The sequence below is a fragment of the Poeciliopsis prolifica genome, unplaced genomic scaffold (genome assembly GCF_027474105.1).
Source record: "Poeciliopsis prolifica strain line A6 unplaced genomic scaffold, Auburn_PproV2 SCAFFOLD059, whole genome shotgun sequence".
In the NCBI taxonomy this organism is placed as follows: Eukaryota; Metazoa; Chordata; class Actinopteri; order Cyprinodontiformes; family Poeciliidae; genus Poeciliopsis; species Poeciliopsis prolifica.
In genome coordinates this window covers 2,670,969-2,694,818 of record NW_026562434.1, presented here as the reverse complement: position 1 = coordinate 2,694,818, position 23,850 = coordinate 2,670,969, and the positions used below count along the sequence as shown (strand labels likewise).

At 38.9% G+C, this 23,850-nt stretch overlaps 1 long non-coding RNA gene across 1 annotated transcript; it reads right to left on the bottom strand.

The window, feature by feature from the left end:
• Nucleotides 1–883: 883 nt before the first annotated feature.
• On the bottom strand, nt 884–7,855 carry LOC129379646 (uncharacterized). Its single transcript, XR_008608218.1, has 3 exons — nt 7,774–7,855; nt 1,139–1,270; nt 884–1,004 (listed from the first exon to the last, which is right to left on the bottom strand). It is a non-coding gene; the product is annotated as an uncharacterized LOC129379646 (long non-coding RNA).
• Between the last annotated feature and the right edge of the window lie 15,995 nt (nt 7,856–23,850).

The window sequence follows — 23,850 nt, the reverse complement described above, 5'->3', positions numbered from 1 at the left end:
ATAATCAAATATAGGTAATAAACTATATTAACACTTTAATCTCTTTACAGTGTGAGAAGGAAAAGACTTTAGTGATGTCACTTCCAGGATGCTGAGGAAATTGGACTGAGCCATTATTTATAAAAAAAGGAGGGATTGGTTTGCTGTTACAGGGTTAAACAAAACTGGAGGGACGTGATTAAAAATTTATATAAATAATTTATGTATTTTTCATCATATTACTTTTATTTACATTTAAGTAAACCTAAAATGTTTAAAAAGGTACAAATAACTTGCAGTTACTGGCTATTTTTATTTGTTTTATATTTAGTGAAAACGTAACATTGTTCAGTGGGGACATGTTCACTTGGCTGACCTCTACGCTTCAACAACCATCAAATCTTTCAAAATGTAACTTTTAAAATATATTTGCATGTTATATCACCAAGACATGGATATTTCCATTACTTGATTTTTGTCAAAAAATGTGGGTTTATCTAAATATAAAAATATTTTAGATTAACCTGAGACTCAAAATGCACTGAATTCAGAGAATGACCCAATTGCTTATGAATGGTGTCAGTTAGAGATGATCTGGTTCTGAAAAATATCCCCATGAGATATTTATTTAGCTTAACTGTAAAAATGGTCAATAATCCACCATGTTAGATGATGTTTGAACCACAGAGATGAAACTGGAATCATAAAATTAATTCATAAAAGCCTTTTTCTTTCAGCATTACTCTGGAAAATAAATTAAATTTAGATTTAGAGAACAATCCAAATACCAATTTATAAATTAAAGTCATTTCTGCCTTTTGTGTTTGTGTGTTAAATTAATATTGGATGGCAAAAATAACAGATATAAACTGAAGTTACAGCAGTTAGAAACATCTCACCTCTCTGATGGTGGAGATCCAGGAGATTTAAAGTCAATGACGTCATCCTTTGACTGGTTGCTCTTAAAGGACACACAGCTGGGTTCTGGTTCTGGTTCTGGTTTTGGTTTTAGTCTATGATGGATCCTGACAGAAACATGATGATTAAAACTTAATCAGCAAAGAGGAGCAGCAGCAGCTTCATCACCACGTCTGTTCTGGCCTGATATAGTGAACGCTGTGTGAAAAGGGCTGTGGACAGTTAGAGATGGTGACCTCACCTCTGACCTTTGCTCTGGCTCTCATCTTCCCCACACAAAGTGGTTTTAGAGGGAGGGACTCCCTCCTCTCTGTCCTCACACTGATCCATGCTGCTGAATCCACATCAGCTCACACACACTTTCTAGCTTCACCTGCAGAGGAAACACACATCATTCATCTGCACATCAACTCTGATCATCCTTTACATCATTAGTGCTGGAAAAAGATCAGCTGCTCCTCCTCTGATTGGCTCTTCTTCTCTGCTTCATATCAGTGTCAGGTGAATGCAGTCAGACAGCAGAGAGGCAGAGGAAGCTGCCATCAGCTGCTGCACTTCTACTATCAGTCCACTAGATGGAGACATGGAGCAACATTTACATTCACTGATTCAACCTGAACAGGAAGTATTTTAGTTAATTATTAATCTCTACAAGTGGATTATCTGCTCCATCAAAGTTCAACTATTTAATAATCTGACTGAATTAAACACATATTAAAAAAATATTTTACTTTGAAACTTGTTTGTTTAACTTTAATGATGAAGACTAGAATTTGACTCCAGGAAATAAAAACACAAAACAATTTGTTCAGAGAACATTCAGCTCTTCATCAAGAGCTGTTGGATTCCAGTTTATCAGTAATCTAATAATCCCTTAGATTAACCTTCAAACAGCAGAGATTAACCTTTGAGTTCTTGTCACTAGTTTTCTGTTCTCTAAACATCAGAGAGAAAAATAAGAAACAGTAAAATTCCTGAAGACAAAGTTCAAGTAAAAATCAAATAAAACTTACAGTTTGTTCAAATGATCCAAACAGCTGAAGAAGAATTTATGAACAACAATCAGGGACCCAACAGAACCGCAGTAGAACCAAACTGGTACCACATCTGAACAGGTGAGTTTAAACTGAAAGTCTTAAGAGGAGAAATGAACCCAAACTGGTTTAACTGGTCAGACTGGGAGTCAGAGGAAAGTTTACCTGCAGATGACTGAAGACATGAACCCTTCTCATAACTCCCAGTTTGAACACAAACTAGTTTTTATTTTGCTGATCCAGGTTCTGTTCAGCTCTAATGGAACCAGAACCTGTTTAAACTTGGAACCAACTGGATTCTTCAATGGTGGGAAATTTATCTCCCCCTGGTGGTGAAACTACAACCTGCATGACGTCTGATTATTAAACCCAGAAGCAGCATTTTTAAATGATCCAAACATGTCAGTGATGGTAAAAAACGGATCAGAACCAGAACCAGTTCTAATGTTTCAATGATCAGGATGTGAATAAAGATCATCTGTTCCTCAGCAGCTTTTGAAATGAACTCAATGCAACAGCAGTAAACATGATATTCAATCATAATTTATTTAAATGAATCAGAACCAAAGTTCTGAAGCATTGAGAGAAAAACTAAGTCCATCCTTTCTGCTTCCACAGCAGGTCAAAGGTCATCAGCTTCAAGAAGCTGCTGGTCAGATGGAAATCTAACTATTTTTATCCCTTTGACACTAAATAACTAAAAGTTTATGGTTTAATGCAATTATGGCATCAAAAAATATCTAAACAAAAATAAGAAACAAATAAAAATATAAACTAACAGAAAATAATCTGAAAACTGGAACAAAGGAACAAACTCAACTGTATCCTTAATATCACCACACGACTGCTGCTGGACCACAGAAAAGAACCGTCGCCTAGCAACCGCTCAGCCAATAGGATCCAAGCGTTACATTAGATTCTATAACTCTTGGATTATAGACGTGTTATAGACGGGCTGAAAGAAAACCCATTGTTTCCTTCTAGTGAGTGTGTCTGTGTGTGATGAATCTGTCTAGATAGAGAGATTCTGTCTATTCTAACAATACAGGAACAATCTAGATAGATAAATGTTAGAAAAGCTGATAAAAATCAACATCCATTCTTTTGATAGAATCCTGTGACTCTTTAAAGTTTAACTAACCTCTGAAATCTAAACCAACCCATTGAAAATATTCTGTTCCAAGATGGATCCGAAAATGATTCGCAGGAAGGCAGAGAGTTTTGCAAGGGAGATTTGATCCAAGGAGAGAAAAGTTTTGAGCGTAAGAAAAAGATTTGAGGAAGAAACAGTAAATATTTGAAAGAGAGCAGAAGTTTTGAGTTCAAGCATTAAAAGTTTTGAGAGGAAAGACACGACTTCCTGCTTTCAAACTGAATATTCCCTCATAGACTGGAACAGAATGTCCCTGAGTCATAACCTGGACATTCAGACTGGATGAACCGGTCGCTGTTTTAGTTTTTATTTCCTTGTTTCTTCTTTTCTCCTCAGCTGTCATGTCTGCTGAACAGCCAGTAGGTGGCGCTAGAGTCAGGAGGAGCAGCCTGGAGAAAAGGCTGTTCCTCCCTGATCTGTTTCCAAGCAGTCAGAGTGTAGAAGTTGAGATCTGGAGAAGTTTCCTCCTGTTGCTGCAGCAGCAGAGATGTTCTGCTTCATGGACTAAATCAGGTTGGAAAGAGGAGAGATCTTTACTGAGCTGCTGGATAAAAGCTTCTGAAACATTTCAACTCTTTCTGGAAACTAATGAGACAGAAAAACAATGGATGTTTTTACCATCCAGACCTTTAGAACCAGTTCAGCTCAATAATTCAGTTGTATCTGTAGAAGATGAACAGATTTGATGTGAAATGATGAAATTCTTCATTTCTATCTGATGTTCCAGCAGATCTGTAGAAAATGGAGCTGCAGCTCTCAGATATTTCAGTCGTCATGTTTTCTATCAATGAATCCACTGATTAAAGCAGGAATCTCATCTCCATGATCTCCTCCAGAGGTTCTCAAGGATTGTTCCTGGAAGCTGCTGCTGGTTCCTCCAATCCAGGCTCCGCCCCCTTTAGAGGAAATCTGTCCATATATGGCGCTAAGAGTCACCTTGATGCTGCAAAGCTTTGTTCAGGGATGAGATGTCAGGATGTTGGTGTCAGTCTATTCCAGGCTTTAGTTGTTCTCATGAGGAGCTGAAGTCTCTGACAGGAACGTGGAGCTGAACAGGAGAAGAACTTGAAGCTTCTTCTTGGCCTCTGATTGCAACAGCAGGACAATCCAGATTAAGGTGGTGTTTATGTGAACAGGCAGGAAAATCTTCTTTCCCGTGGAAACTGTTCCAACATTTCTTCTTTGTGGGTATTCAAAATCATGAGCATGGACTTAACTGTTTCATTCGACACCAAGAATGTCTGACTGATTTTCTGTATGTTTCTCCATGAAGCTCTGCATTATCAAGATGCTCTGGACAACATCTTCTTCCAATGAGACTGATCACCTTGTTTCAGCAATGAGGGAAAATAACTGTCAGACTGTAGGAAATTCAGTCTTGGGAGATGTTCATGATCCTGACCAGCAGGTCAGATGATGAGTCAACTTTGTAGTTTAATGTAATTGTAAGAGTGGGGAGTGTGAGGTTCCACTTCACTTCCAGCATATCTCTTCTTTCTTCCTGACTCCATCTGCTTACTGAAACTGGTGACAGAAAGTTTGTCTGTCTGTTCTGTTTCTCCAGTCTGGTTCCATATTTTAAAGTCTTTCTTAATGTGACTTCAGGTATTCTGAGGCTTCCAGGTGGATTTGCTTTTCTGTCACTCATGACTATCATGCTGCTCACCTTTTCACCCAAAGCTCCAATCTTCTCCAGGAGGCGTCGCTCTTCTGCCTGTACACACTTAGATTTCTTCAGTTCTTCCTTAAGTTTTTGTAAGGCAGAAATTCCTGACCTTTGAGATCCATTTCATGTTTCCATTCACTGTACAACTGATTAGAGCTCTTTTAAAAAAGAGCTGGAAAACTTGAAGCTTTTCTTCATCCTGGATTTACCAGTTGAGTCACCTTGTGACATGTGACATGTTCCATCTTCATAATGGAACATGTTGTATCAACCTTCCAGACCTCTCAGGTCTTCTGGTTCTGGTCTGCTCTGCATCCCCAGAACCAGAACCAAAAGAGGAGAAGCAGCTTTCAGCATCTATGCACCAAAAATTTGGAACAAACTTCCAGAAAACTGTAAAACAGCGGAAACCCTGACTTCCTTCAAATCTCAAGTAAAAACGCACCTGTTTAGAATTGTATTTGAAATGTAATATGTATGGATTTGTATTTGTGGATATGCATGTAATCTTTTTTTTTTTTTTTTTTTTTCCTGTTGTGGGCAACGGGGCCCGGCGAATACCCGTGGTTAAACGGACGGCGGAGTCCGGCGGTAACAGGCGCTTAAATTCCGTGTCAAAGGGAAGGAAAAAAAAAAAAACCTTGGTATTTTATTCTATGTTGCATGCCTTTGTGTTTTGTGTTTATGATGTAAAGCACTTTGAAATGCCTTGTAGCTGAAATGTGCTATACAAATAAAATTTGATTGATTGATTGATTGATTGGGTCTGTCCATTAAATCCTTCACCTGCTGGTTCAGTGCACTTTAGATAGTGGCTCATTTTTACGAGCCGATTTGGTTTCTGTCGACTTTCTTCTCACATTTAGGTTTGGTTTTCAGGTAGGGGTGTCTCAGGATGCTTATTAAAGAAATTATAGACATCCTTATGACAGAAATTTAATCGGTGGACTAGTTTATGACCCTATAAATTAAACTCTACAAGTGGATTATCTGCTCTATCAAATATTGACTATTTAATAATCCGACTAAATAAAACATATTTTAAAAATAACCTTCTTTTATTTTGAAAGGAAGCGACAGGACTTTCTGACTTTAATGTTGGAGACTAGAGTTTGATGCCAGGAAATAAAACCAAGAATCAGTTTGTCCAGATAAGAAAATAAAGAAAACCAGATGTTCAGCAGAGAACTTCAAACAGCAGAGATTTTAGTTTTTTAGCTGAAATCAGAAGCAGTTGTAGTAACGAAGTAAAAATACTTCACTACTTTACTTAAGTATATTTTGGAGTACTTCATACTTTCCTCAAGTATGAAAATTTTTGATAACTTTCACTTTTACTTCACTACATTTCTGAACTGAATTGCATACTTTTACTCCGATACATTTTCAATGTGTGGTTTAGTTACTTGTTACAAAAAAGCGAGAGAGAAACGCAAATGTTTTGATCAACCTAATGACCGACTGTAACAAAGCCTGCTTGCCTGGTCTTGTTCATCACCACCAATAGGATGCACAGGTTTCGCACCTCCCCACCTACGTCAAAAAGTCCAGCAAACAGTCTGATTGGTTAGTGCTCCGTTTGTGTAGGTTGTGCCGTTAAAATGTTCGATTGTCCAGTTTTGGTTTCCGAGATATTAAAATGATTTTTAGGCCATCCAGAGTTCACCATCCCTGCATTTTGCTCCACAATAAACCAAAGTGGGCTGGTTCATTAGTGCTCCGTTTGTGCAGGTTTGTGCTGTTAAAATAAACGCAGCAAAGTTGTTTTCAATTTGGATTTTGGCTACTCCAATATCTGGTGCAAGCGGCGCCTAACTCGAGGTTGATCCGATTCATGAACGCTAATTTCGGCCAGCCGTTTTCTAGGTCTCCCCCTTCCTCAAGGTGTCGGAGTTTCACTCAGGGAGAGTCAACAAATTTTACATCCAAACTCTCCTGAGAAACTAATGGAAATAGATTTCTTGCCTTGTGACCAACTGACACAAAATTCATGACACAAAATATTGAGTATGAAGTAGTCATGAAGTAATCATACTCAATATTTTTAGTAATTGTAATCTTAAAAAGTATATATTTTGGATGGCCTAAAAAATAATTTTTAATATCTTGGAAACCAATGCTGCACAAACAAACACTTTAATGGCACAAACAGAGCACTAACCAATCAGACTATTTGCTGGATTATTTGAGTAGGTGGGTTTCAGCTTCACGGAGGTCTGTTTCGCTTCTCCCATTAAACACCAAGTTAACTAAAAAGCTCTCCCTCTTCAGATGCCAAATAAGCTGCATTTCCCTCCCAATTATTTTTCTTTTACATAATGATCAGTTGTGTGCACCTGTAGTTTGTGAAGTAGAGTAATCGTAACGGGTTTTTTCTTCATGTTGGCCGCATTTTCTGTACTGACTGTTAATTTTTCTCAATTTTAGCACTGACCTTACTGAAAGGGAAAACTTGAGGCTTATAGAAACTTTGTATTTTCTGTCCTGGAGGGTTTATTAAGAAGCTGGTTCAGTTGTAAAGCAGGTTAAGTTAACCTAAAGCAGGTTAAGTTAACTTGGTGATTTAAGTAAAGCACCTAATTTTCTTAACTAAATGATGCCTGCAGGTATATCTATGAGCAGGTTTCATTTTGCCTGCACTTGGTTGTGTACATTATTTTAAGTGTATTTAACAAGTTTACCAAAATATATAAAATGTCATTCAAACTGCATTTGCCTTGTTTTACTTTTTACTTGTACTTTTCATTACATTACTTGAGAACATTCATTGTTACAGTAATTTCCATATTTAAGTACAAGACATTTCAGATACTTTAATACTTTAACTCAAGTAACATTTCAATCAGTGACTTTTACTTTTAACAAAGTCATATTTTGGAGAGGTACCTATACTTTTACTTGACTCCGAGATTTCAGTACTTTATACATCACTGCAGAAGTGAACATTTTGTCCAAACATCAAAGCAGAAACAAGCAGGAATATCCTGATGACAAAGTTCAAGTAGGAAACAAAGCAAACTTACAGTTTGTTCAAATGATCCAAAGAATTGATGAAGAAAATCTGAACAACAAGCTGAGACCCAACAGAACCACAGTAGATTCAGACTGGTGTCACAAATAAACAGGTTAGTTTAAACTGAAAGTGTTATGAGGAGAAAAGAGCCCAGACTGACTGGTCTGACTGGTCTGACTGGTCTGACTGGTCAGACTGGTAGGACTGACTGGGAGTCAGAGGAAAGGCAACTTTATTTACATAGCACCTTTCAGCCAAAGACAATTCAAAGTGTTTTTACAAGGAAGTTTAAAACAAAATAGAACAAGAAGATAGTAAAAATAATAATAATAATTTTAAGAAATTAAGATTAAAAATAGACAAATAAACATTAAAATGTTAAATGTAGTTCATGAATTAACTGTTAATTAAATGTTTAATAGGCAATTTCAAATAAGAAGTTTTTTAACCTTGTTTTAAATAAACTTAAGGTATTTACTTACAATGAGCAGGAAGTTTATTGTAAAGTGTTGGAGCATAAAAACTAAATGCTGCTTCACCAAGTTTATGTCTGACTCTTGGTTTAGTTAATAGGTTTGATTCTGGTAGTTATATATATGAGTGGTATATATGGTTGAAGAAGATCAGAAATGTAGTCTAGGTTTCTATTATGAAGTGTTTTGTAAACTATTAAAGATATTTTAAATTATATTATTTGAGCAACAGGAAGCCAGTGCAGGAATCTCAGAACTGGGCTGATCTGCTGATCTTTTTTTGTTTTAGTTAGGACTCTTGCAGCAGCATTCTGAGAAGCTGGAGCTTATTGCTTTTGTTGATAATTCAGTAAATATGGCACTGCAGTAATCGAGTCTACTAAAAACAAAGGGACTAATTTCTTAGAGTCTTGTGGGAACATGCGTCGTCTAATTTTAGCAATATTTTTTAAATGGTAGTCTGATGATTTTATGATAGATTTGATGTGGTTGTTAAAGTTCAGATCAGGATACATGATCACCCCCAGATTATTGGCTTTGTCAGAGCATTTTAATCCAACAGATTTAAGGTGGGTGATTGTTTTAAATCTATGTTCTTTTGGTCCAAACACTAATATTTCAGTTTTATTTTGATTTAGTTGGAGAAAGTTTTTGCTCATCCAGACATTAATCTGTTCAATACATGTAGTGAATATTTGAACCTGACTGTAATTTCCTGGTGAAAGACTAATGAATAACTGTGTGTCATTGGCATAGTTGTGGTTTTCTATCTCATTATTTTGTATTATTTGAACTAATGGAAGCATATTGATATTAAAAAGAAGTGGCCCCAGGATGGACCCTTGGGGAACTTCATAGGTAATTTCATTTTCCTTGGATTTAAAGCTGAATATTGAAACACAAAAGGTTCTGTCAGACAGGTAAGATTTAAGCCAGCTGAGAAATACACCAGAATTGCCAACCCAATTTTCTCATCGAGATAATAAAATATCGTGATCGACTGTGTTGAATGCAGCACTAAAGTCAAGTAGAAGTAATATTGACATTTTATTAGGGTCGGTGTTTAGATGGAGGTCATTGAATATTTTCAGTTTCAGTTGACAGAAGCCTGATTGATGAACATCAAAACAGTTTAGGGCTAGAAAGCCATTTATCTGTTTAGAAACTATTTTTTCTAATATTTTAGCCTAATGGTAAGTTTGATATTGGTCAATAATCGCTTAGAATTGATGAGTCCAGAATCTGTTTTTTGAGAAAGTGGTTTAACTACCACAGTCTTTAAAGCCTGAGGGAAAACTCCAGAGGTGAATGAATTATTAATTATTTGTAGAAGATCAGGAGCAAAAACATCTGAGACCTTTAAGAATAAACTCGTAGGTATGATGTCAAGGGAACAGGTGGATGAATTCATATAAATTGTAACTCAAATGTTTTTGAGTGACCAGGTTAAAGTGGGTCATCATAGGTAAGTCCTGATTGGTGGAAAACAGTTAATTGTTTCCTAAAAACAGACACAAAGGAGTTTATGGTCTCCCTTATTTTCACCATTTTATTTACAAAATAGGTGGCAAGTTTGTCACAGACCTCAGAGGAGAAAAATTCATGATTAACAGAAGAAGGTGGATTATCATCTGTCAACAATTGAGAACAGAGCATGAGAGTAGTTGATAGAGGTAGAAATGACATTTGAGAAAAAAACTCTCTTGCATTTCTCAGTTCAGAATTAAACATTTTGAGTTTCTCTTTGTAAATATCTAAATGGATTTGCAGTTTAGTTTTACGCCACTGATGTTCTGCTTTCCTTCATTCTTTCTTCCCTTTTCTAACCGACTCTAAATCTCTCCAAGGTGGTTCATCTTTCCCAGAGATTACTTTTGTAGTAACAGGAGCAATGGTGTCAATAACCTTCTCAATTTTAAACATAAAGTTGACAATTGAATCTCTCAGAAGTACAGGAGTTTATAGCAGAAAGGAAAAGCCTGAATAAATTGATCAGCTGTAGTTTAATGCATCTTTTTGAAATGACTTGTTTATAGTTGTCTTTGTCAGCAGGGAGAAAACTGTCCCAGAAATACAAAAGTGTTCTGAAAGTTTTACATCAACAACTGCAATTTTAGATATAATGACTCTTTTAGAAATAATAAGGTCCAGAGTGAGTCCATGATTATGTTTGGGTTCCAGGACATGTTGGAGCAGTCTGTAGTTATTCAGGATCTGATGCAGCTCTTTACTGTTTTGATCCAATGGATCGTCGATATGAAAGTTAAATCACCAACAATAAGAACAAAATCAAATCAAGAAATCACGACAAAAATTCAGTGAAATCATCAAAGAGTTTGGAGAAAATGTTCCCCATGATTTGAACTCAAACTTTAATCTCTCTTCCTTCTGAAAGTTAATCTACAGGATTATTAGATTACTGATGAACTGGAATCAATCAACATGATGAACAGCTGATGTTTCTTTGTTTTCTTCTCTGAACAAACTGATTCATATTTTTGTTTCCTGGTATCAAATTCTTGTCTCCACCATTAAAGTCAGAATCAACAGTTTCCTGTTGCTTCCTTTCAAAATAAAACAAATATTGTTAAAATGTGTTTGATTCAGTCAGATTATTAAATAGTTAATCTTCTTCACTTGTAGAGTTTAATGATTGTGAACTAAAATATTTCATGTTCAGGTTGAATCAGTGAATGTAAATGTTGCTCCATGTCTCCATCTAGTGGACTAATAGTAGAAGTGCAGCAGCTGATGGCAGCTTCCTCTGCTAATCTTTTTTAGCTGTTGTTGCCAACAGCAACATGGCTCAGTTTAATGTCTGAACCATGTTGGAGAAAGAAGAGAGGAAAATATTCTGCTGCTCTGACCTAAAGAACAGGCCTTCTGATGGTTGTCATTTTATTATCAATTTGCTCATAAAAAGTTCATATTTTAGTAAAGACCGTCACCGGTTCTGTAAAGAACGGACCAGAACTCCAGCAATGTATCATGAGAACCTTGTGGAAGGAAACCAGAACATTTGACCCAAATTAGACTGAAGGAGATTCTGACCAAACCTGAGGAGATGGAAGCAACTTCTTATATTAAGTTATGAACTGTCTCCAATATATATTTATATAATTATTCTCTTATTTCTGAATCATGATTCATTTCACATTCCTGGGTAAAAGTTACTCAAAACATCAAATGTACAAATAATATGAATCATAATTTACTAGAAGTTACCTGATGAAAACCACAAGGGTCAGAACTGGATCCTAAACTTTATTACTTTACATAAATGATTTATGCAATGAATCTAATTTGTTAACATTTACTTTATTTGCTGATTCATTATTTTGATCTGGTCAGTTTGGAGCAGCAACAGTTTAATGGAAGGAGAATTAAAATATTAATGATGTGACAAAAACAGATTAACACTAAATTATGGAAACATTTTAATATTTAGTAACAAGAAAATAAGTATCCACCCAATTGGGATAACGATAGTAACCAGGTGATATTGGCGACCCGTGAGACCAGAACCATTTGAAATACAGATTCACTATATAACTATGTAACATTGGCTGTTTCCATAACGTCTTCTTCTCCCCTAATAATTGTTGCTAAAACATCCCTTATATCCTCCAGAGTTCCTCTGTTTATGAACATTTTGTTCTCCTCAGTCTTCAATGTAAACTTTTAGATGTGCATCAGGTTGTCCCCCTTTTTCCATGTCTCCTGTTGTTGACTCTCGGAGTCCAGGCCTCTCTGGAGGCTCTGCTTCCATCCTCTCTCTCTCACTCATCTGCACCGAGACGTCCAACCTCTCCAACGTCGGTACCGCGCGTCCACAAGAGGAGGGAAGCTTTTCGTTCCCAAGTTGATTCTGAGTTGTGCTGGAAAACCACATTTTGCCTGTTTTCCTTTAAGTGCTTGATGAAGCTCCACAGTCTCACTCTCTTCTTTTGGAGCTCTGGAGAGAAGTCCTAGTCAAAGTATATTGTTTTCCCTTGGAGAACGATGTGTTTTAGTGACCCGGCCCGTTGCAGCAGCACTTCTTTTCTGGTGTAATCCCTGAAGCGGCCAATGATGGAGCCCGGCGGGTTGGTGACAGTGGGCCTCGGTCCCAGCGCTCAGTCTGCTCTTTCAATGCGGAAATCCTCCTGCAGAAGAAGCCAGGTTCTGATTCATTCCTTTACGAAGCCGATCATGTCCTGTTTCTCTTGAACTTTTTCACCCCAGGCAGACCAGCTATGCAGAATTCAAAGAAAAGAAAAGTGTCAGATGAAAACAGGACGTTCAATGCTACGTGGAAGATTCATTTGCTTTCACTGCTGATGAGACTAGTTTACCAGTGTGCTTAATATGTAATGAGAAACTAGCTAACAACAAAATGTCAAATGTTGTAAGACATTTCCAGAATAAACACGCAGCCTTTGCTCAAAAATATCCGGATGGAGAGGAAATAAAAAAAGCTGTTTCTGAACTGATACGGAAGGCTGATCTGATCAAAAATCACTTCAAGAAGTGGATGAAGGCAGCAAATTCAAGTGCATATGCTAGTTTTGTTGCCGCTCAGGAAATAGTGAGGCACAGAAAACCGTTCACAGATGGAGAATATATAAAATAATCTTTCATTAAGATTTCAGAACATCTATTCATGGACTTTAAAAACAAGAGTGAAATTGTGCAGAAAATCAGGGATATGCCCCTCTCTGCAAAGACTGTCAAAGACAGAACCATAAATGGCAGAAGGCATCACCAGACAGCAAATTAAACATCAGTTCAGCTGTGGCCAACTCAATGGCCTGTGATGAATCTAAAGACAAAGGTGATATTGAACAAATAGCGCTGTTCTGCCGGTAAGTAAACTCTACTGGGCCACAAGAAGAAATGATGGAGTTGATGCCACTAAAAGGTCAAACACGGGGGGAGGATGTCTGTGAGGCTGTCTTGAATTGTTTCAGAGCAAAGGAATAAACCCCCACCTGGTGTCAGTGGCTACAGACGGGGCACCGAGTGTGACAGGAGCACACAAGGGCTTTGTGGCTTTATTGCAGAAGTCGCTGGACAGAAAGTTGCTGACTTTTCACTGCATCCTGCACCAAGAGGCACTGTGTGCTCAAACATTTCCTCCGGAACGCACAGAAGTAACAAATGTTGTCATTCAGATTGTGAACAAAATAATGGCGAAAGGTTTGAATCACCGTCAGTTCCGTTCATTACTGGGCGAGCTGGAAAGCACGAACTCTGACCTCTTGCTGCACAGCAAAGTCCGGTGGCTGTCCAGAGGCGAGGCGCTGAAACGATTTACGGCGTCTGGAAGAAGTGAAAACCTTCCTGGGCAGCAAAGGGCTCAATTTCCTGAGCTGGAACAGCCAGAGTGGCTGGAAAAGCTGCACTTCTTGGTAGACATGACGGCGCAGCTGAACACGCTGAACACAGCTCTTCAGGGGAAAGAACGCACAGCCCTGCACATGTTGGAGGAGGTTTTGGCATCCAGCGCAAGTTGACAGAGATTTACAGAAAGGTTCACTGTCACACTTCCCCAGTTTGAGAGTTCAGGGAAGCTCACATGATGAATTTGAAGTATTTACATTCTGCAGTCATCGCAATGCAAACATCGTTTGGGAAACGATTCAGTGAGTTCAGAGAGGAAAAAATCACATTATCCTTCCCTGTCTCTCCCCTAAGCATCGATCCATCCCTGATGAATATGACAGCATCTCCAGGGGTGAGTCCACCGGATCTTGAGATGGAACTGGCTGACATGGCCCACAAAGAAATGTGGGTGTCCTAGTTCAAGCGCTGGACAGCGGACCTTGAAGATGTTTCACGTCAGAAGGTTGTTCTTGCTTAGAATCACAAATGGTGTGATATTGAAAACCTCCCCAAACCAGACAAACTTGTGTTTGAAACTTGGAACGCTCTCCCCGACATTTATGTCAACATGAAAAAAAATTCTGCCTTTTATTTAGTTTGCCATAGAACTTAAATGAACCTGGACACAAACCAGATCACTCTGATACGTAGTCATTTAACATGACCAACAGACTTTTATTCCTTTAAAGTAAATTAAATAACATTCAACTGCTCTGCTTAAATTTAAGTAAACATATTTTTATTCTCCTTTACATTTACAACTGCTTCAGTGCGTCCTCAACATCTCGGAAAAACAAAAAAAATTGAAATGTAAAAATAGTTGGGCCTGTCGTATCAAGCAGTGAGATGGTGGGAGGCAAAAAGTAAAAAGATCCACAGGACACTTGGAGTCCGGTCCCTTTGGATCCACATATGTGTGTGAAACTGCAGGTTTTCTCCAACATGAACTTCATTAAAAACAAACAGCCTCACAGATGACAGCTTACAATCCTGTGAGAAGATGAAGGTGACGGCATACAGCCCCGATGTGCAGACGGTTCAGGAGCAGAAATCACATTGACCAAGTATGATCAGTATTTTAATCGACTATTATTTTACCTATATTCATATTTTGTCATTGTTTGGTGAAATAGACATTTTATCAGTGGCGTCAATCCAACCAAAGCTGAGGTATGGCCAGGTTACTCATCACATGACAGAATCAATGAATATACATGCAGAAATGATGTCATAGAAATGTTACTTCCAGCGAGTCCAATGCAACACTGATGGCTGTTTTATAAAATAGCAGTATTTGATAAAACAAGGTGTGGGTTTGCCATACCTTGCCATACCCAATTGACAGCCTGCATGTTATTCTGCAGGTTGAGGCTGACTGCACGGCGCCAGTAAAAGGATGACGCCATTTTTGTTGCTGCCACTGGATCATTTAAGTTCTGTGTTGTTTTTATTTCATTACTGCAAAGACTCAAATAGACATTGAGTATTTTTACTTAACCTTCAATGCAACGTCTTTCTTTCAGAGTTAAAATGTTTTAACATGTTGAAACATTTCTGACAGAAAGAGCCAGAAATGGCTCTTTCATTTCTGGCTCTTTTGACTCTTTTTGTTGACCAAAAAGAGTCAACAAAGTGACTCTTTTTGGTCACTTTGTTTTTCACCAACGGTGTTTCTTGTCGGCATCATTTTATTATTGGCGGTGTCTCTTAAGGGGGAATCCAGAAAATGAGAGAATTTGCCAACCAATCATCAATCTCACGGGAGCGTGGAGCCACTGGAAGTCCCACCACATGATTTACAAAATAAAAGTCGATCAGTAAACTGGTCAAAATCCTTTAAAAAATAAAAATAATTTTACATCCAGTAACAGTACATTACAATAAACACTAATTAAACTCACCAATTTAATTCACATAAAGATTAATGCAGTAATAAACTTTGTAACAAACATTTCAAACAGATCCTCATAAAATCACAATGTTCAGTAGATTGATTTTATTTTTCTGAACTTTTTAAAGTTTTGTTTAAAAACTTAATAAAAACAGAAATGTTCAATCTCCCAAATGTAAGAACAATAATGACAACAGAATAATTCATTTTAAATTTGAAGCAGAACCAAGTATGATCAATAATGTAATCATTCACAAGTTCCCCAAATGTTGCTTCTTTCAAAATGGAAAAGATTTCAATGAACTTCTAAACCATCATATCAATCAATCAATCAATCAATCAATCAATCAATCAATCAATCAATCAATCAACCAATCAATCAATCAATCAATCAATCAATCAATCAAATTTTATTTGCAGAGCACTTTTCAGCAGCAAGGCATTTTAAAGTGCTGTACATCATAAAAAACACAAAAACACAAAGTCATGCAACAAAGAATCAACAATCAAAACATTACATTCAGTCAAGTTCCATCATTAAATTCATAATTGATTACATTTCAAATACAGCTCTAAACAGGTGGGTTTTTAGTCTAGATTTAAAGGAAGTCAGTGTTTCAGCTTGTTAGGTTTGAATTACCGAGCATAATAAAAAACAGACACAAGAAAGAACAAGAGAGGGTTAGTTTCTTTATCTTGCAAGGAGAACAGACAGAGAATTGCTTCAGTCACAATCTCCACCCTCCTCTGAAAGCACATCTTTGTTCTTCTCTTATTAAAAATCATCCCCCTGATTACAATGCAGGTTTCAGCTCTAATCAAAACAGTCAGCTGCAACGTGATTCACCTTTCATAAGATAAACTAGAACATTTACTACAAACAGTATAACTATCAACACCATCATTGTACAAACATGAAGAATCGGATGTTCTTCTGCTGAGCAGCCGTCTGATTAGAACTGGTGCCGGCTCATGGATGAGTTTCTCTAGATCTAACTGAGACATTAGTCCTCTAATCCTGGAGATGTTCTTCAGGTGATAGAAGGCCGACTATGAAACAGTCTTTATGTGGCTCTGGAGGTTCAAGTCCGAGTCCATCACTACTCCCAGGTTTCGGGCTGATCGCTAGTTTTTAGTTGTAATAACTGAAGCTGTGCATTGACTCTAGATCGTTCCTCTTTAGGTCCAAAAATAATGACTTCAGTTTTGTTTCTGTTCAGCTGGAGAAAGTTTTGGCACATCCACACATTTATCTGTTCTAAACATTTATTTAGTGATTGGATGGGGTCAAAGGCCACCTGGTGACATTGTGATGTAGAGCTGTGTGTCATCTGCATAATTATGGTAGCTAATATTATTTTCTGTTATAACCTGAGCTAGTGGGAGAATATAAATATTGAATAAGAGGGTCCTAGGATTGAACCTTGGGATACCCCACATGTGACCTTTGACCCCTTTGATGAGACGTTTCCAATTGAAACAAAGAAATCCCTGTTCTTTATGTAGAATTCAAACCAGTCGAGCACCGAACCGGAGAGTCCAACCCAACTCTCCAGTCGATTCAGTAATATGTCAAAAGCTGCACTGAGGTCCAACAGAACCAGCACCGTGGTTCTCCCACAATCAGTATTGATATGGATATCACTGAATACTTTGACTAGGCCAGTCTCTGTGCTGTGGTGAGAATAAAAACCAGATTGGAAAGAGTCAAAGCAGTTGGTCATCATGAGGAAACTATTTAATTGTTTACACACAGTTTTTTCAATAACTTTGCTGATGAATGGGAGGTCAGAGGTCAGAGGTCGGCCTGTAATTCTGCAGTAGTGATTTGTCCACATTGTTCTTTTTTAGCAGTGGTTTGATGACTGCTGTTTTCAAATATTAGAGCTTTTTTGTCCCTCTGTCTTGGGGTTTGTCCACATGAATGTTGAAATCACCAACAATTATTAAATAATCATAATCAATGCATATGAGTGATAGAAGATCATTCAAGTCAGTAAAGAAATTTTCCACATATGTTGGAGTTTATATAAGTTAGTGTCAAAGTTTCGTTTGTTGCCTTTAACCTGAATTTCAAGATACTCAAAAGATGTGAAATGACCCAAAGAGATTTTAGTACAATTTATGGTTTTCTTAAATATAGAAGCCACGCCTCCTCCTTTTTTATGTTTTCTATTCTCACTCAAAAAATTGTAGGTAGGAGGCGCTGATTCGATTAGTAAAAATTGGGTCATTATTTTCATTCAACCATGTTTCTGTCAGAAACATAACATCAACATTATACTCAGTGATGAAATCATTAATTAATAGAGCTTTAGCACAGAGTGATCTGATATTTAAAAGAAATAGATTGTAGAGACTGAACTATCTGTTCAACAGTGAGAGAGTTTCTCTGACAGGAGGAAAAACTTTAGACTCTTTAGACTCAAATCAGCTCAAAAACACTGAAGAACCAGAACCGGACCAGAAATCCAGGAATCAGAGGTTCAGTGAATGTGGTTGAAGGTGTGGAGGTGGATCAGTGAGTCAGAGGACTCTGTAGGACAGAATGCCAAGCAGTCACATACACTGCTACTCTGTTAGAGACAGAGGGAGGAGAGATGAGTTTCTATATTATTCTGCCAGACAGAGTAACAACCATCAGAGCAACTCAGACTCCAGGAATGATCATTCCATCCAAACACACAGTCTGCATTGTCGCCTTTCCTCTTGATTCTTGTGTAACTCACTGATATATAAACTTTTCCTCTCCACTCGACCTCCCAGTAACAGCGACCAGTCAGACCAGTTCTACACAGCAGCTGATTCCAGTTATCAAATCTGTCTGGATGATCAGGATATGACTGAAGCTCCTCCACACGTGTCACCTTCCTGTTGTCTTCAGACAGTTTGAGTTTTCTGCTCACTGTGTTTGTGTCGATGGTGAGTTGACAGGAATCTGATGGAGAGAACAAACACAATCCAGCTGCAGTTATTGATCATTTATTGACACTTTGACCCTGAATGAGTGATGTGACAGTTTGAAGATGGTTGAATGTGAGCTGCTTTGTTGTCATGAATCAGATGAAAACACACTTACATTTCCTCAGACCTGAGTCAAGAATCGGCCTCCAGCAGGCTCCACCCTGAAAGGAGGAGGGTCAGACCATCAGTCTCTTTCAGCAGCAAACATGGACATTACATGTCTCTAAGACACACATTGTCCTCCACTGAGACAGGAACAGTCCAACATCTGGATTGCAAACTGCAGTGGATGTAGGAAGGACAGTTGGTGCTGCTGCAGCACAACTCATTTCTCCAAACACAGGAAAGCTCCAACAGAGAGGAGAAAGGAATCCCTCAGTAACAACCTGAAGAAACTCACTGAAGCCTAAAAGGACATCAGGAAACTAAGGAAACATTTCTGGAAGCTCCACCTGATTTAATAATCAGCATTAAAATACAATCAATCTAAACTCTGATCAACACCTGGATACCTGATCCATCCACACTCCCACACACAGATGAAGGAATGAAACACTAAACAGCCCTGCTGAAAACCTGCTGTGGCCTCACTGTAATATCCAGAAATACAAACATTAAAAAGGAGAAGCTGCATCACATTCAACAAAGATTCAACAAGAATCAAAGATTTGATCTCTGAGCTCAGACTCACAAACCAGGGAGAGGCTGGTTTCATCACACATCATCACACACCTCTGACAAACACCTCCAACCTTTCAGCACTTCCTCTACCAACCAGCACCACCAGGTGGCGCTGCAGACATTTACAATGAGCCCAAAAGAAGAAGCAGCATCCTGAATCCAGCAGCTGCAGTAATGGCTTGTGAAAATGTCCAAGGAGCATCTGGAACCAGAACCAGCAGATCCAACAGTCCAGAGAGTCTTTGTTTGCATCTTTCCTCTCAGATTTCCAAGCTGACATGACATCATCACTCTACTGATGATGTCACGCTCTGATGTCACTGATCAGGAGCTGCTGGACTTCTACATTTCCAGCATGGAGGACAGAGAAGATCTCAGCTCTGATGAGAGCTGGCCTGCATTCACACTGATTGAGGGACAAAGAAATATTTCCACATGAAGTCAGACTAAAATGTTGGATTGTCCTGCTGTTGCAATCAGATGCCAAGAAGAAGCTTCAAGTTCTTCTCCTGTTCAGCTCCACGTTCCTGTCAGAGACTTCAGCTCCTCATGAGGAGAACAACTAAAGCCTGGAACAGACTGACACCAACATCCTGACATCTCATCCCTGAACAAAACTTTGCAGCATCAAGGTGACTCTTAGCACCATATATGGACAGATTTCCTCTAAAGGGGGCGGAGCCTGGATTGGAGGAACCAGCAGCAGCTTCCAGGAACAAACCTTGGGAAAACCAGCAAACTGACTAAAGACATTTCTCCCTCTTCCTCCTCTATCAGACCTTCTCTGCTCCTGCAGCAGGTTCCTCCATACCTGAGAGCTTCCATCTCCAGTGTGGATCCTTCAGTCCAGCCGACAGCAGCTTCACTCCTGAGTCTCCTGGATGATTGTAGCTCAGGTCCAACTCTTTCAGATGGGAGGGGTTGGAGGTCAGAGCTGAGGCCAGAGAAGCACAGCCTTCCTCTGAGACCAAACAGCCTGATAAGCTGCAAACACACAATTCATGACAGGATGAGAAAATGAGAACATTGAGGTAGAGACCAAGGTCTGAACTGATTGATGGATGGATGGATGGATGGATGGATGGATGGATGGATGGATCTGTAAGCCAAGTTTTTGTGTTGAGATATAGCATGATTACCCATCTCACAGTAAGACATCTGAGAACATTTTACCTGAGAGTTTCCAGGTTGCAGTTTGGACTCTTCAGTCCAGCAGAGAGAAGCTTCACTCCTGAATCCTGCAGGTTGTTGTTACTCAGGTCCAGTTCTCTGAGACTGGAGGACTGGGAGCTGAGAACTGAGGACAGAGCTTCACAGCTTCTCTCTGAGAGGTTACAGTAACTCAGTCTGAGGAGACAGGGAGAAAAATCTGTTATTAAACAATTCCTGAAAATCTATGTTCTTTCAAATCAACAATGTTTTTATTGGACACAAAATGAACCATTTCATTTTACACAACCTTTGCATTTGTTGTGAACTGGTTCATTCTATAGTTTTTCTACATCCAGCATAAAAGGACTGAACTACAGGTAACAAGGAAATTGGAAAGAGCATTACAAAATTCCACAAAATTCCTATATCATTTTTAACAGTGGAGGAGTTTTGCTGCTTTAATATGTAACACTATGTCCAGCTGCTGACGGAAGTATGTTTTTTTTTTTTTTTGCACACCCCCCAATCGGACACTTTGAAGAGACATTGAAACATGAATATTTACCTCATAATTAGCAGATTTTTACCCATCAAATAACTGCATTAACAATCTGTGTCCTTACAGAGCTTTGTTGGAGGCTTTAACCACTGGCAGCAGCCTCAGAAGAACCTCCTCTGAAGCAGAGTATTTCTTCAGGTCAAACACATCCAGATCTTTTCCTGATGACACTAAGATGAAACCCAGAGCTGACCACTGAGCAGGAGACAGTTTATCTGTGGAGAGACTTCCTGAACTCAGAGACCATTGGGTCTTCTCCACTAGAGAACGATCATTCAGTTCATTCAGACAGTGGAACAGATTGATGCTTTTCTCTGCAGACACATTTTCATTTATCTTCTCCTTGATGTACTGAACTGTTTCCTGATTGGTCTGTGAGCTACTTCCTGTCTTTGTCAGCAGACCTTGTAGGAGTCTCTGATTGGTCTGCAGTGAAAGTCCAAGGAGAAACCGAATGAACAAGTCCAGGTGTCCATTTGGACTCAGTAAGGCCTGGTCAACAGCTCTCTGATGGAGAGACTTTAGTTTAGGGTTATTAGGTAATGTAGACTTCTTTCTTTCTGTTACTTCCATCAGGTTGACCCCAGAGTTGATGTAGGTCAGATGAACATGAAGAGCAGCCAGAAACTCCTGAACACTCAGATGGACGAAGCAGAACACCTTGTCCTGGTACAGACCTCTCTCCTCTTTAAAGATCTGTGTGAACACTCCTGAGTACACTGAGGCTGCTCTGATATCGATGCCACACTCTGTCAGGTCTGATTCATAGAAGATCAGGTTTCCTTTCTGCAGCTGATCAAAAGCCAGTTTTCCCAGAGACTCAATCATCTTCCTGCTCTCTGGACTCCAGTGTGGATCTGTTTCAGATCCTCCATCATACTTGACCTTCTTCACTGTGGTCTGAACCACCAGGAAGTGGACGTACATCTCAGTCAGGGTGCTGGGCAGCTCTCCTCCCTCTCTGGTCTCCAACACATCCTCCAGAACTGTAGCAGTGATCCAGCAGAAGACTGGGATGTGGCACATGATGTGGAGGCTTCGTGATGTCTTCATGTGGGAGATGATCCTGCTGGCCTGTTCCTCATCTCTGAATCTCTTCCTGAAGTACTCCTCCTTCTGAGGGTCATTGAACCCTCTGACCTCTGTTATCATCCCAACACACTGAGGAGGGATCTGATTGGCTGCTGCAGGTCGTGTGGTTATCCAGAGAAGAGCAGAGGGAAGCAGTTTCCCCCTGATGAGGTTTGTCAGCAGAACATCCACTGAGGTGGACTCTGTAGCATCAGTCAGGATCTCCTTGTTGTGGAAGTCCAGTGGAAGTCGACTCTCATCCAAGCCATCAAAGATGAACAGAACCTGGAAGTGTTCAAAGCTGCAGATTTCTTTGGTTTCACTAAAGAAATGATGAACAAGTTCCACCAAGCTGAACTTTTTCTCTTTCAGCACATTCAGCTCTCTGAACGTGAATGGAAATATAAACTGGATGTTCTGGTGGGCTTTGTCTTCAGCCCAGTCCAGAGTGAACTTCTGTGTTAGGACTGTTTTCCCAATGCCAGCCACTCCCTTTGTCATCACTGTTCTGATTGGTTGATCTCTTCCAGGTGGGACTTTAAAGATGTCTTCTTGTCTGATTGTTGTTTCTGGTCTGTGTGGTTTCCTGGATGCTGTTTCAATCTGTCTGACCTCATGTTCATCATTGACCTCTCCAGTCCCGCCCTCTGTGAAGTAGACCTCTGTGTAGATATGGTTCAGAAGGGTTGGACTTCCTGCTTTAGCAATTCCCTCAAACACAGACTGGAACTTCTTCTTTAGACCAGATTTAAGTTTATGTTGACAAACTGGAGCAAAATGTCCTAAATTAACACAATAACGAAACATGAACAAAAAAAATCATCTTTTAAATTTGATTACATCACTTAAGCAATGTGTAATTTATCTATCATTTCAAATCTCTGAAGAAATCCTCTTACTGGTCTGCAGATGGTCAGCCAGATTTTCCTGCTTCATCCTCAGGAAGTTCAGTGTGATCTTCATCACTGCCTCTCTGCTGCTCCTCCTCTGCTCTTCATCATCACCTTCGAACACCTCATCATCTCTCTGACTCTCTGAATGTTCTGGGTAATCTGGACTCAGAACTTTCTGGATCTTCTGCAGTTCTGTCTTCACATAAGTGACAATGTTGTCCTCCAGCAGCTGAACAGAATAATAGATTGAAGGAAACATCAGAGTGAAATCATGGAGCCAAACACCAGATGGATGTTGGACAGACTGACAGTCCTCTGGTCTACAAAGTGCAGCATGAAGGTGATTTTGAAAAAACACGTATAGAAGTAGTTGTTGTTCATTTACAGACCATAAATATGGAGTCCAGCTGTGTTTGATGCTGCTGGGCAGATGGACCCCTGGGAACCTCTGAGCTCTGCTGGTCCACTCTGTAGAGGAACCAGGAACAATTAGGAAGTCAGGAAATATTCATCAAGCAGTATTTACAGAGGAAATCACCAGGAGTTTCACATTAAAAGTCTTTGATATATAAAAACAAAGCATCACATGAACACAATTTAAAGTTAGAAAGAGGAAGATTATCTACATTGATTAATACCAGTGTACAAAAGATTGTTAATTGTTTATTTTCAGGCCTCTAGTTTTTTCTTTATCAAGGTGTTTTAGACGTAGTATTTCATTTCAGCGACTGGGTGGCTTCTTATTCATATTTTCTACGTCTTGCTTATAGATCTGAACATTGAGTGTTCAGATCTGTTGGCTCTTACAGCAAACTTTGTTTATCACCTCTTTCTAATGTGTCCGTCCATTGAATCAAATTAATACTGTTGGTGGTTTAGTTCAGTTTCATACATTTCTAAGAGCTGTATTTGCACATTGTCTTGTTGAATATTATGATCATTTATTGTGGTTTACTCGTTTTAATGTGAGTTAAAAGTTGTTTGTTTAACATTAAGCTATCAGGCTCCAATAATTTGATGCAGTTGTTATTCCTGTTAC